This window comes from Coloeus monedula, assembly GCF_965178545.1.
Source record: "Coloeus monedula genome assembly, chromosome: 10".
NCBI lineage: Eukaryota > Metazoa > Chordata > Aves > Passeriformes > Corvidae > Coloeus > Coloeus monedula.
The window spans coordinates 5,302,899-5,314,967 of record NC_138790.1 but is presented as its reverse complement, the minus strand read 5'-3'; the positions used below and the strand labels follow the sequence as shown (position 1 = coordinate 5,314,967).

Here is a 12,069-nt window from a genome sequence, read left to right as displayed (position 1 = left end):
AGTGAAATTTCTCATCATCACTACTCATGGTTATTATTACAAAATATTCCATAGGAGCTTGCTGAGGCTGAGCTTCTAACAGCCCGTTTACTACCAAGGTGATCAAATAAGGCTGGGAACTCCATAGCCTGACTTTTTTAATAAAAGTCCATTTATTTCCTCATGAGCATCTCTCAGCATTCAGCTTGAGGAAGGCAGCCTTACAGGAATTGGGGAAGTCAAATGGAAGCCAAGGATGATTCTGTGGCAGAGATGGAGAAGTTTTCAGGGTAGATATAGAAGACAAATGAGAACTCAGTTTTAATTTCCACCTTGGAGACAAACCCCTGGTGTTCCCAAGGACATGTCTGTCTTTCACAGTATTTCTTATTTGGTAACAGACAGACAGTCCCTTCCTCCTGTGGTGTTCTAAGGGTGAGTGATTGTGCAAGACCAGCTGTTGTGTGGAAGGAGAACTGGAAATGCTCAGGCTGTCCTGCTGATGGGGCTGCTCAGAGCACCAGCTGTCAGATCTGAGCAGGGGCTGGGGACTGAGCACAGGATTCCTTCCTGCCGCTACCCCGAATCTCCCACCACACTGGAATTAGGCTGAACATGTCACAGCCTCACTGGGAGTGAGTATAAATTGATGGCATCCTCAGGTCTCCTGGGAGCAAGGAACATGACATGAACGTGATGGAAGTATAGCTTCCTTCCTTCCCCTGGGGTGCTGGGGATGAGACTGTCAGCGTTCACGGGCAGAATACTGTAGCAACAAGGCAGTAGAGGTTTCTAAGGCTGAAACCTGAGACATATTGAAAGGGAAACCAGATTTCCTGGGAGTTTGAGTGTCTCTGCTTGGGCAAAATGGGGTTTTTCTAAGTTTATTAAGAGGGTCATCAAATAGATCTCACTTTGGTCTTACTGAAGGCTTTTGTAAAAAGTAAGTTGGACAAAAAGCTATAATCAAAAAAAATCGAGAGTAAATAGAGAATTACGAATCATCGTTTTTTGCAGGAGTATCATTAGATCACCTGTTGGAAATGCAGTTGAAGTAAGAGATAATGGTCATTGGAAAGACAGCTGCCTTTGTTTCTGGGTTAGAAAGCAGTAGTGGACATTGTGATGGATGAGGAACACTGGACTGGAAAGATGAGAGAACATATGTTTCATAGAAATCACCTTTTCTTTGCCAGCATTTCTGACCTTGCAAAATTCTAAGCTTTCCTTGAAAACTGGGAATTAGAGGAGTGACTGCAACTTCCTAATTCACAGTGCAGTATGGTTCCCTCTGGACCACTTGAGGGAGGGGACTCTTTGTACTAATTATACTGTCTTCTACTATTTTGTAATCCCATTGTTTCAAAATGTTTCTTCTAAAGAAAATTTATTTCAAAATACAGATTTATTTAGAGAAAAGTGTCCCCTAGAAATGAAGCAAACTTGCTTCCAGTTCAAGATTTTTCTTCATCTCACTTTCCTCATAACAATGATAAATTCAGCAACAATTAAAAGCAGAATTTTTTTTTTTTTTTTTTTAATGGTACAGGTAGAACAATGCTGTACAATGGCTATTCTGTGTACATAACATATTTTTAGCACTAGAATATATTTTAAAAGACTCACTGAGATTCTTCTGTGCTGTCTATACCTGAAAAAACTGAAGGGCATCTGTCAGGATAATATAATGGATAGATAGTGATAATTAATGCTTGTTGCAAGAAACATGCTAAAATGAAGAACTTAAGCAAAAACATTGTGATCTCCTTTTTTCTTCTAGGTGGATAGAAAGTAGAAATAAATGAACCATATCTTTGAAATGCCATTCAAAGCTATTTATTTTGTACAATGTCTGTTTATCAGGTGGAAGCATCTCATAGTGCTTTGGACAATGGGAGTATATGTTTGCAAATAAATTTTGTTAGCATCAGGAGGACAGATCTCATTCATTATCTAGACAAATATTAATGAAGCTTGATAATGGTAACTGAATTCATTATTACACAGAATCTGTTCTTTAAAATGTACTTTTGATTTACTTTTCTCAACTAGCTTTTTCTTAACTAGCTTCAGGATTTATAATAATGGATTCACAGAATATTTTTTATGTTCTGAACATTTTACCTTGGTGAATAGTCCAACACCTGCCCAGGTGGGTGATCTCAGCCTGCAGTGAGGTGTGTAGCCTGCCTTAGTGCTGCTCCAGCTGGCACCTCCAGGGCTGCTTTGGTGTGCAGGGGAGGATCAGGAGCTCTCTATGACCCTGGCAGGAGCTGGGTGACCGGAAGGTTGCCCTGCAGTGCCTCAGAACTCTGTTAAAGCCCTTTTATGCATGTCTGGATGGGGACCTGGGACCGACTGACAGCTATCTCAGGGTCAGAGGTTAATTCCAACTGGCAGTCCTTTGCTCCTCCAGAGGCTTTAGTATAGCAAAGAAATTGGTGCTCTCTCTTACTCCCTTTAATCAAGGCTGCTTCCATACTAATGGATCCTGGGTGGGGAAGCTCAGCCTTGTACAGCTGTACCCAGAAAGGCACATTCTGCTTCACACAGGAGTTCTGCTGAAGCTGTTGCTGATTGCAGTGCAGGAAACAGAGCCTGGAATTTCATAGCCTTTTAAAATCAACACACTGCAGTTGATAATGCAACATTCAGGATATTTTAGCTGACAGATTAAATTGCAGTGTAGAGCAAACTGGGTAGTACTTGAAATATGCTGATTTACTCTTCACCAGCAGAGCCCGTTAATTCCTGTGGGATCCAAGGTGTTCCAGCTGTGGTGTACCTACTGAAGGGGATTTTGTCATCGTGTGCTGTTTATTGTTGTCACTCTCCCTGTTCACAGCAGAACCTGAGTTACTTAAGATTTTAATTAGATGTAACAGTAGTATAGAAGCATAAACTCAGTAACTGTATTTACATGTATTACACCTTCACTTCAGTTGTGATTGTGTTTTATGAGGTACCCTAAGAAAACAGGAGCCAAGACAAGTCTGGCTAGAAGGAAATGCAGAGCAAAGCTGATCTATATGTTCTTGCTCAGGTGATTTCTAATGGCTGTGTCAGATACATCTATCTCAGGTAATTGCATATCCCTTTTAAAGTATCTGTACAAAGAAGGGCTCTGCTCATTGGTTCTGTTGTTTTCTAGGCCTGGTTGGAAGGAAGATGCTTCATTCCATTCTTTTCAGCAAAGGACTTAAAATAATCTAATTTTTATCAGTGGCTAGAGGTGGGATGTAACATCTGCTTAACAGTAAAGGAGATTGAAGACTGAAGTGCCTCAATGCTAATTCATTGCCTGATCCAGGTAGCCTTAAAAACCTACATGGATTTCCAAGGACGTTTGATCCTAGGTGTGTTATCTAACAACAAAATGTAAGCCATCTGTAGTATGGTTCAAAGAGATTGGAGATGGAAAAGAATACTGTGTGGAGGCATTTTTTAAGTTAAAATCATGATCAATAAAATGAAGCATAGAAAGGTTAGCAGAGGTTCCCTCCAGTGCTTAAAATTGTGATGCTAAACCCTTCCTAATCTTCTAAAGTTCCTAACAAGGCATGAATGTTTCCTAGGAGCAGCCAGGTTTTCCTATAAGCATTTAATCTGGTTAGAGTTTGTTGCTAATGCTTCCTAGCGCTTTCAGCACTTCCACGTTTCAACTTGCCTGCAGATGACCCACAGCAAAGTTCATCCTCTGCTCAATTTACTGAGTGCCTTACTGACTGCTTCTTAAAAAGTTGTAATCAGCAGCTTTTTTTCTAAGAAGTGTTTCATGTTTGAAATAAATCAGTTCCTGAAACAAGCCCCGATATCTCTCAGGCATGCTCTCTTCATGTCAGCAAGGATCAGCTGTGGGTTTGCAGTGCTTTGAACTCTTACTTTGATAAAATTGCGTTCAGCATTTATCATTCTTCTGTCAGAGTCAAGTTACTTTTTAATTTAGATTTTTTTAATATTACTTAAATGTTAAGATCCATCTAAATAATGTCAGTTACTCCATTTGTAGAACGAGAAAGAAAAATAGTTTGTATTTACCTCATATTAATGTTATGAAGTTCGTTTTGTGAATATTTGTAGTAAATTTTGAACTTGGAGTCACTTTAGACATTTTCATCTAATCTCTTTGATGAGGAGATACAGGAATGCTGTAAAGGCCAATTTTAGTCCTTTTTAGTGTCCACAGAATCCTTCTATGTTTAGGGTAGAGGAAGAGAAATTCTAGAAGAGATTCAGAGCCCTTTGAGTTAGGTTCCTGCTTCGGCATCTCGCTGTGAGGAAGGAGCCTCTCTCTCCCTTGGCTGTGCCAGCGCCTTCATCTTCATTATCATCTCCTGTCTCTTGGGCTTGTAGAGGACCCAAAGACTCAAATCTTCACAGAAGCCTTTAGTATCATTAAGTATTAAATCCCCTTAAACAGGTAGAAGCCATACCAGTTCTGATATATTAAGATAAAGGAGGGGAAGTATTTTCTTCCACGTGCCAATAAAGACATACAGAATGCATTATGAAATAGGGGAGCAATGTGTTGGACCACAAGGTGTGCCACAGCAAACAGCATTCCCACCCATTTCTGTGCACTGCTTTAGAGGACATGAAACTGTGCTCCATGTGAGCAGATTGTGGGTTCAGTTGTTCTGAATGGGGCACTTCTCCAACACAGCCAGATTAAAAAAATAATACAGTGTAGTAATGCTGCCTTGCTACACTGAAACAAGTCAGCCTAAATGCTTCTGTTACAGATGCCAGTTACAATGTAAGAGTGCAATATTATTTGTAAGGAACACTCCTAATATGCTATGGCATGTTTTATATAGTCATTTTAATCGATGCTGTTATTGCTGCTGTTGTGTTGTTTTGTGACAGTAACCCTCTCTGAAACTATCCAGTCAATTTTACATTTTGAGAAATAAACCCATTCCTTTTATTGCAGCTGACGGAGTGCTCTAAGTTCCACTTAAAGAGAACTCCTTCAACCCACCTGCAACAAGTAGTGTCTCCTTCCATACATGAATATTCATTTGGGCAGCTAAAGCAGGATGTAGGTGCTTTATTTAGGTCACCAGTGCAGATTTATGTTGTGTTTCGAAGGACTCCGACTCTCCTGGAGTATATTTAGTATTTTGTACCGTTCACTGCTAGAGCCTGAGCAATTTGCGGTGGTTTCTTTGTGGACAGGGTTTCAAGCAGAACAGCTTGTTGTCATTTTGCAAATGCTGGATACAAATGCTGGTAGAGTGTAACCGACACCTCACCTAACAGAGTCATTGCAGTCCCAGCTGGACACGTGTTCCCATCCAGGCTGCCCCCACAGGCAGTGTCATGGGGAGGGGAATGGGCACGGAGGCGGCACCGGTGCTGCTGGGGAAATCCCACACAATACCCACCCTGTGATCTGATCAGACCCAGCTATTGATACGTGTTCTTGAGATCTGGGAGCTCAAAGAGGTGAAAACTTAAAAAATTAATAACTTGGTTTGTGAGAACAGACTTCCCTAAGTTTCTCACGATTCCAGTTGGAATTAGGTAGTTGTCACTTTGGAGGCTGGATTAGTGCAGCGTATCAGAAATGCCCCCTCAGTTTTCCTTTCTCTGTCACGATTCCAATGCTGAATTGTCAAGTAGCTTTTTTTCCTTCCCTCCCAGGGTTGCATGTGTTTAAAAAAATACCGAACACCAATTAATTTGTCTAATTTACATGAAAAAGTGCAGAAGATGTCTTTTTTCCATAATTAACTATATTTTGCAATTCATTAAAATTCTGCAGCTCTCCACATAATGGAGCCCTATTCACTCCATAGGAGATAAGTGCTTAATTCCAAAAGGGGCAGACGGAGAAGGCAGAAAGGAAGTGGAGGAGGGCAAGATTAGCATTTTCTATATTAGTTATGCATATTCATGAGGGAAAATGAAGCCCTGCCAATTCATGTTGGTTTTAAGTTTATTTTGTGGGGGTATTCACAACACCTCAACAAATGGTTCGTGTGGATTTTTCCTGGTTTTAATTGAGCAGGAAGACGGTGACAGGCTTTTTAGTGAACCCAAAGTACACAGGGCATAGGAGGAGCAGATGGAGGTTGTGTGTCAGAGCATGGCCTGTTCCCCAGTGTTGTCTTTCCCTGTGGTACCACCATGCAGAGAAACTGGAAGAGCAGGATGGGAGCCTGGAGCCTCCAAAGGGACCCTGGATCCCTCAAATACTGCTGAATTATCTTTGCACAACAAATCAGTAGATTTAGACTCAATAATAGGTGCCTACACATTTTTCTCACTTTGGGATTAGATCAGCCCATCATGCAGTTTGTGGTTTTTTCATCAAACAAGAGCATCATCACTTTCTCTTGCAGCCAACTGCTGGGTGAGCCCTGACAGCTGGCTGTGACAAAAGTTTGCCCTGCATTTTGCTCTTCACCTCCATCCTGGCTCTGTCTCTCTCTCAGATTTCTCATTAAAGAGTTTTTCTTTTGTAAATTAGCTCTGTTGTCAGATGAGCCTCCACTGTGCACATCAGCTGGTTGAAGTCCCCTTCTAAGTGGCATGTTGCTTGTTACCACTGAGTTGGCAGAATGGTTTTCCTTGCCCATCAGGCCTATCCCAGGTGGTGCTGAGCATCTGTTCTGCTGTCCCAATGTCTTCAAAGCAGTTTACAAGCAGAAGATTAAATAATAAACTGAGATATCAGTAGTGCTTAATGAAAACAATGTAGCTGTTTACATGCTTTGCACAATTTATGTCTATGTTTGAAAGAAAGTCCCAGTAGAAAAGTCCAAGCAATATGAGAGAAAATAGTTGTTTTAATGACAGGGTTGGTGATAATAATTGGCGTTAACTTAAAGCCACACTGCACAAAATGCTAACTAATATCTAATGCTGGAGTTCCAACACCAAACTCTGTCTCCAAAAATTGTCTTAATGACTCACTTTGCGATTTTCTACACAATATTTAGTTATCATTTCACATTTCAGAATATGTTACCCTGCAAATCATGGGGTTTTTTAATTCAACCCATGGTGTGTTGTGCGTTTCTGTCTCAGTGTGTGTATGTATACCTGTGCAGAGGATGGCTGGAATAAGGGGGAGATGAAAGGAAGAGGGAAAATTGGAGAGGGGAAATGAAATCCAGAAAGCTTCAACCAGGTGTAAATGGCAAAGTATTTATATCCCTTCAGCTGGCTCTGGAGGAGGGGGAATCTTGAAATCTGACGGGGAGAGGGAGTTCATTTTGACCAAGTCACACCATTTACTTTGGCTGCTCCATTAATTTCCCCTCACATCTGTTTTATTTCATCTGGAGATCAGGAGGCAAGCCAGTGCTATAGACACAACTTCGGGAGCCACTAATTTAATTGAGTTCCCTTTTTATTTTGTTCCCTTGCATCTGAGGTTCCTGAATGCCAAAACTTGAAGCAGTAACATAAAAGAGAAATTAAATTTGAAACAATATTGCTTTTCCTAAAAGCTTACAAGTTCAGACTGTCACCCCAAAATAAATTGTAAAGCTGCTGACTTCTGCCTACCCTACAACTTTGCAGGCATGATCACACACAGTAAGAGAAGCACAGGTCTCTGTCACTACTACAAAATGTGCAATTTAAAACATCTCTGGAGGCATCTGGGTTCAAAAGTATCAATACATAACTAGGAAGGAGCCTGTTCTACAGAGTTATGATCTGGAAATGAGAAGTTTCCTAAGGAACAGTAATGCATGGCAAGCACAGTAATTAGAAGCAGGAGCTGTGGGCTGTGTCTGGCTCCCAGCAGCAGCCGGGGCTGCAGAGCTGGCTCTGGAGGGGACCAGCGCTGCCGTCTGTCCCGGTGTGTCACTGCAAGCCCCGGGCAGCTCCTGCCGGGACAGCGTGTGATAAATGTGTCACTGCTCCGGTTCCTGAGGTGACAGCACACCTTGGGAGTGTGGCAGTGCTCACGGGGCTCTCAGGCCTCTCTGGTGTGCGCTGCAGTTCCCAGTTGGCTCCGGTACAGCGTGTCTCTGCTGCAGGGTGCTCTCACCTCGTGCCAGTTGCTCCAGAGCAGGCAGTGTCTCAAGAGCACTTGAGACACGTGCTAGTGCTGCCTTTAGTCCTGCAAGTAATGCTTGTTGCTGGGCTGATTTTGTCCTTTCTCTTCATAAAAACATAATTTGGTGGGTTTTCCTTACCTTTTTCTTTTTTGTTTTTGATTGTTTGTTTGTTTTGTGATACACAAACCTTCGGAATGTAATTCCTAAACAAAAAATTTACAAAGAATGTGAACAGTTGTAGTGTGGTCCTGAGTGTCAGCGTTCTTGTTTAGCTTGTGCTCGCTCAGCTGGCTAATGAGTGGAGTTCCCTGTATGCGTTCTGAAAACAAAATTATCTGCTCAGTTTTGGTTGGAAGCACTGTGAGAAGAACAGAATTTTGTATTTTCACAAAATTAGGCTCCGTCTTACCGCCATTGCTGTGCTTGGACAAGTTACCTGCTCTCAGTCTTTCAGGTGATAAATAGCATCTCCTGTCTAATTAGGGGCATTATGAGGGAAAACCTCACAGGAATCATGGAGAGGTGAACCCCCTACAGTGGTGGAGCTGTGCCATCACCCAAGAGAGGCTGTAATGCCAGTCATGTTTTGAGCACCTAAACTACACGAACAGTAAAACACAATTCCCTCTGCTTTGAGGAAGTTACATCTGCTCCTTTGAGAGCAAACTTATTCTCCTTGCATAAATCCAGTTATTCTTCTTAGGAATAAGGGAGGATATGGGGAACAGGCAAAGCCCAACCACGTCCTCCTTCTGCTCCAGTGCCTTCCTTGGCTAGCAGCTGGTGATGGAGAATACCTAAGAGACCCCCCACTCTATGCAGGATAACCAGGCAAAGCAGAGTGACAAGGAATGAAAGCCTTTGCTTTCTTTTACTCCTTAAACAACCCAAGAAAAGGCATGACCCCTGAGCCCTGTGGAGCTGGATGCCAGCTAGCCTCCTAGTAGCAGGAGAAGATGCACTGAGGAGAAGTGATCCATCTTCAGATGACAGTATGGCTTCCAGCAGTGTGAGCGGCTCTGCCATCAGGATCACAGCTTTAAGTTTCTGGAGACTTCACTGTGTTCTGCTAAACCAAAGGCTGAAGAGCACTTGCAGAAGAGGGAGCAGAAAGCAGAAAGAGCAAAACAGCTGAAGATTTGTCATCTGCTTCCTGCTGAGGACAGGCCAAAGTGATGTGCAGAACGAGGGGTGGCAGGGGTGCAGAGCTGGGAGAAGCAGTGGGGGGCAGGGGTGAACCTTCCCAAGAGCAGCTGGGGGGAGCATCCCTGGCTCCCAGGACTGGTTGCAGCTCCTGTGTGCTTCCCAGAGCTCAGGGAGGCAGATTGATTTGGTGCTCACTGGTTAGCTTGATCATGAAATATTAAATGGATATTGACTGGGATTGAGGACTACATGAGGATTATTGAGCCAAGAGTTAAATACTGACTGTTGCAAAAGCAAGCTAATACTTGTACAAGTGACCATTTGACCAGTCTAACATTTGGTACATGTCTTGCTGCTTCCATTTTGGGTATCTTCAGTTAAGTGTCCAAAGAAGACATTCAGGGCAGAATTATATATATAGATATATTATTTGTAAAAAGTACAGGCTTGCCAAGAAGCGAAAGAGAGAAAGAGTCAGGGGCTGGGATTAACATTAGAAGAAATACAGCAGTCACTGGTGTGCAAAAATGTGAGTGTGGTGACAGTGAGCACAAAAAGAGATGCTTTTAACCATGTCTCCTGAGATAGCGAATCTTTTAGTTTCTGTGTGGGACAGAACAATGCTCATAACTAGATTTCGAGATCTCAGATACATCCTGTGGGACACCCCTGCTGCCCCACTGAATCCAGGGAGCCTAGGGGAGAAGCCAGGAATTCATGAATGCCTCATGAAGCACTGTTGTGTGCTGGATTGAGAAGATTGCGCCAGAACTTCCATAGCTGCAAGGAGCTAAAATGATCTCTCCTACATGGAATGGATGTTGAGCTTATCCATCTAGTAAATTAGAACATTAGTAAGGAAATGATTACACGTGTTTCTATTTAGTTTTCATTCCATTCCCAGCTAGGATAATTGCATGTTCTTGAAAAACATTTTAAAACACTGTTTGAAAAGACAGGAATATTTTTTATTTGTATTGGTTTTTCCAGGGATTTAGTATTACTAATGAGAGCGAGATGGTCCAGAGTTCCACATAAGAAGCTCATGTGCAGCTCTTATATGAATACTTTAAAATATTTACTTGCAGGGAAAGCAAGTACTTCATTAGGTCCTGTATCATACTATGTAGCTCTGCCTGACTTAGATGCTGAACTCAAGGGTTCTTGTTCTGTCAGATTTGTTTAATATCCTGGTGATTTATAATATAGATATTCTTATCATAGAGTGGTTTGGATTGAAAGGGACCTTAAAGATCATCTCATTCTTGATTTGGGTTTTCTTTTTGTTTGCTGTAGATTTTTGTTGTTCTGCAGTTCGTTGCAGCGCCATTTAAGTATTCTGTTCAGGTCAGTGTCCTGCTGACATCTTTATCTGCCACAATTAACATGTATTATATTTAGAAAAAAGCTACATTTATGGTGTTATGATGTAGATATCATGGGATTTTATCTAGCAAAATGGAGTTGAGGCCATGGATCTGCATTTATAGTCCTAGCTGTGCTTAGTATGCGTCAAGGTCACATGCCAGCATTTTGTTAAATTTAAACACTCTTACTGCATTTCCAAAAATGTAAGATAACTTTTGTGCTGAAAATTGTCGTTTATGTTAGTCACAACAAATGACTTCCCATTTAACTCACATCCCAAACATGCCACTGCTGTACCTTTCACAGCACAGCCACGCAGTGCTACCATAGGAAGGGAATATCAGCACTTCCCTCCCACCCTCCCTCCCTGAGTGGCTCAGAATTCAACTGTAAAATCTCATTCAAAGCAGAAGCTAAATGGACCAGGTGTTAACACAATTTGAGGGGGTTACTTTCATCAGCTGTTCCATTTAAGCAGAGCAGCTTTTTGCATGAAATACAATTTTCATTTCTGCAGATAGTGATAAAAACAAGCACTGCTTCTTGTAAGCCTTGAAAAGCCAGTGCAGGGGCGTCCTGAAGTCACCAGGCACTAACATTCATCTTTAGTCTGCTTTCACTGATCTAACCTTTGAGTGGATTTCTTTACAGTGTCTGGCTTGTTTTGGGCAAACTTTTTATGGTGATGAGGGGCTGCTCAATCCTGAGTAATGAAGAGAGCAAAAGGCAATGTTTCACATGCTTTTCTCCTACTACCTGACCCCGTCTTCTCGCTGTACTTGCCCTGCATCTCATGTCTGTGAGAGCTGCCAGCTGTGTAGCTGTGGTGGGGTTGTGCCTCCCAAAATGCTGTGCTGGACACAAGAGAGTAAAGGGCTGTCAGCTGCATGGTAAGAGGCAGGTTCACAAAGGATTGCTGCTCCTAGCTCTGCTCAGGACTAGGGAAGGTGCATTGGATTCATCCCAAAGAGAGGCAGTTCTACACTCCCAGGGTTGAGCACTCAAAGTCCAGAGGTATCCGCTTGTCTTGAAAGACCTTAGGAAAATTTTGCTGTGGTAATTTTGAGTCCTTGCTCATTGTGCACGCACAGCTCAAGTGATACGTGTTGCCCAGTGCTTTTGCTGCCACTGCAAGTTTGTCTATAGCATCATTTTGTACACTCTCTAGGGCAGGAAACCTCATTTCCTTTATTTCTTGCAGCTTTGTGCATATTTATGGATAGACGGTTAATGATTCATACAGATGAGCCACTTTGCTTCTTTTGAAAATATTATTACCTCTTTTGATAATGAAAATAACCAAATAAACTATATTTCATGTTAAAGGTAATTCCTTCCACTGCCATCCCTTTATCTCAGGTGTGCTCCATAATTGCAACTGGGAAGAATCTCCCTTAGGAAGATTTCCCATAAATCTAATTAAAATAGGCTTGTATCATTTTTGAAGCAGGTAGTATAAGCACCATATGTTTGATAGCATGAATCCTTTGGAAGTTTAAGACAGAAAAGAAAGCTGAGCAGCAGAAATGAAACCCCTTAATGCCTCTTGGAAAAGGCA

General features: G+C 42.0%; 1 protein-coding gene across 1 annotated transcript in view; it reads left to right on the top strand.

Annotated features, from left to right (window-relative positions):
• LOC309576577 (glypican-5-like) overlaps positions 1–12,069 on the top strand; it is a gene marked incomplete at its 5' end in the record, with an annotated part of 330,180 nt that overhangs the window by 211,475 nt on the left and 106,636 nt on the right. The gene's annotated exons all lie outside the window — the stretch shown is intronic.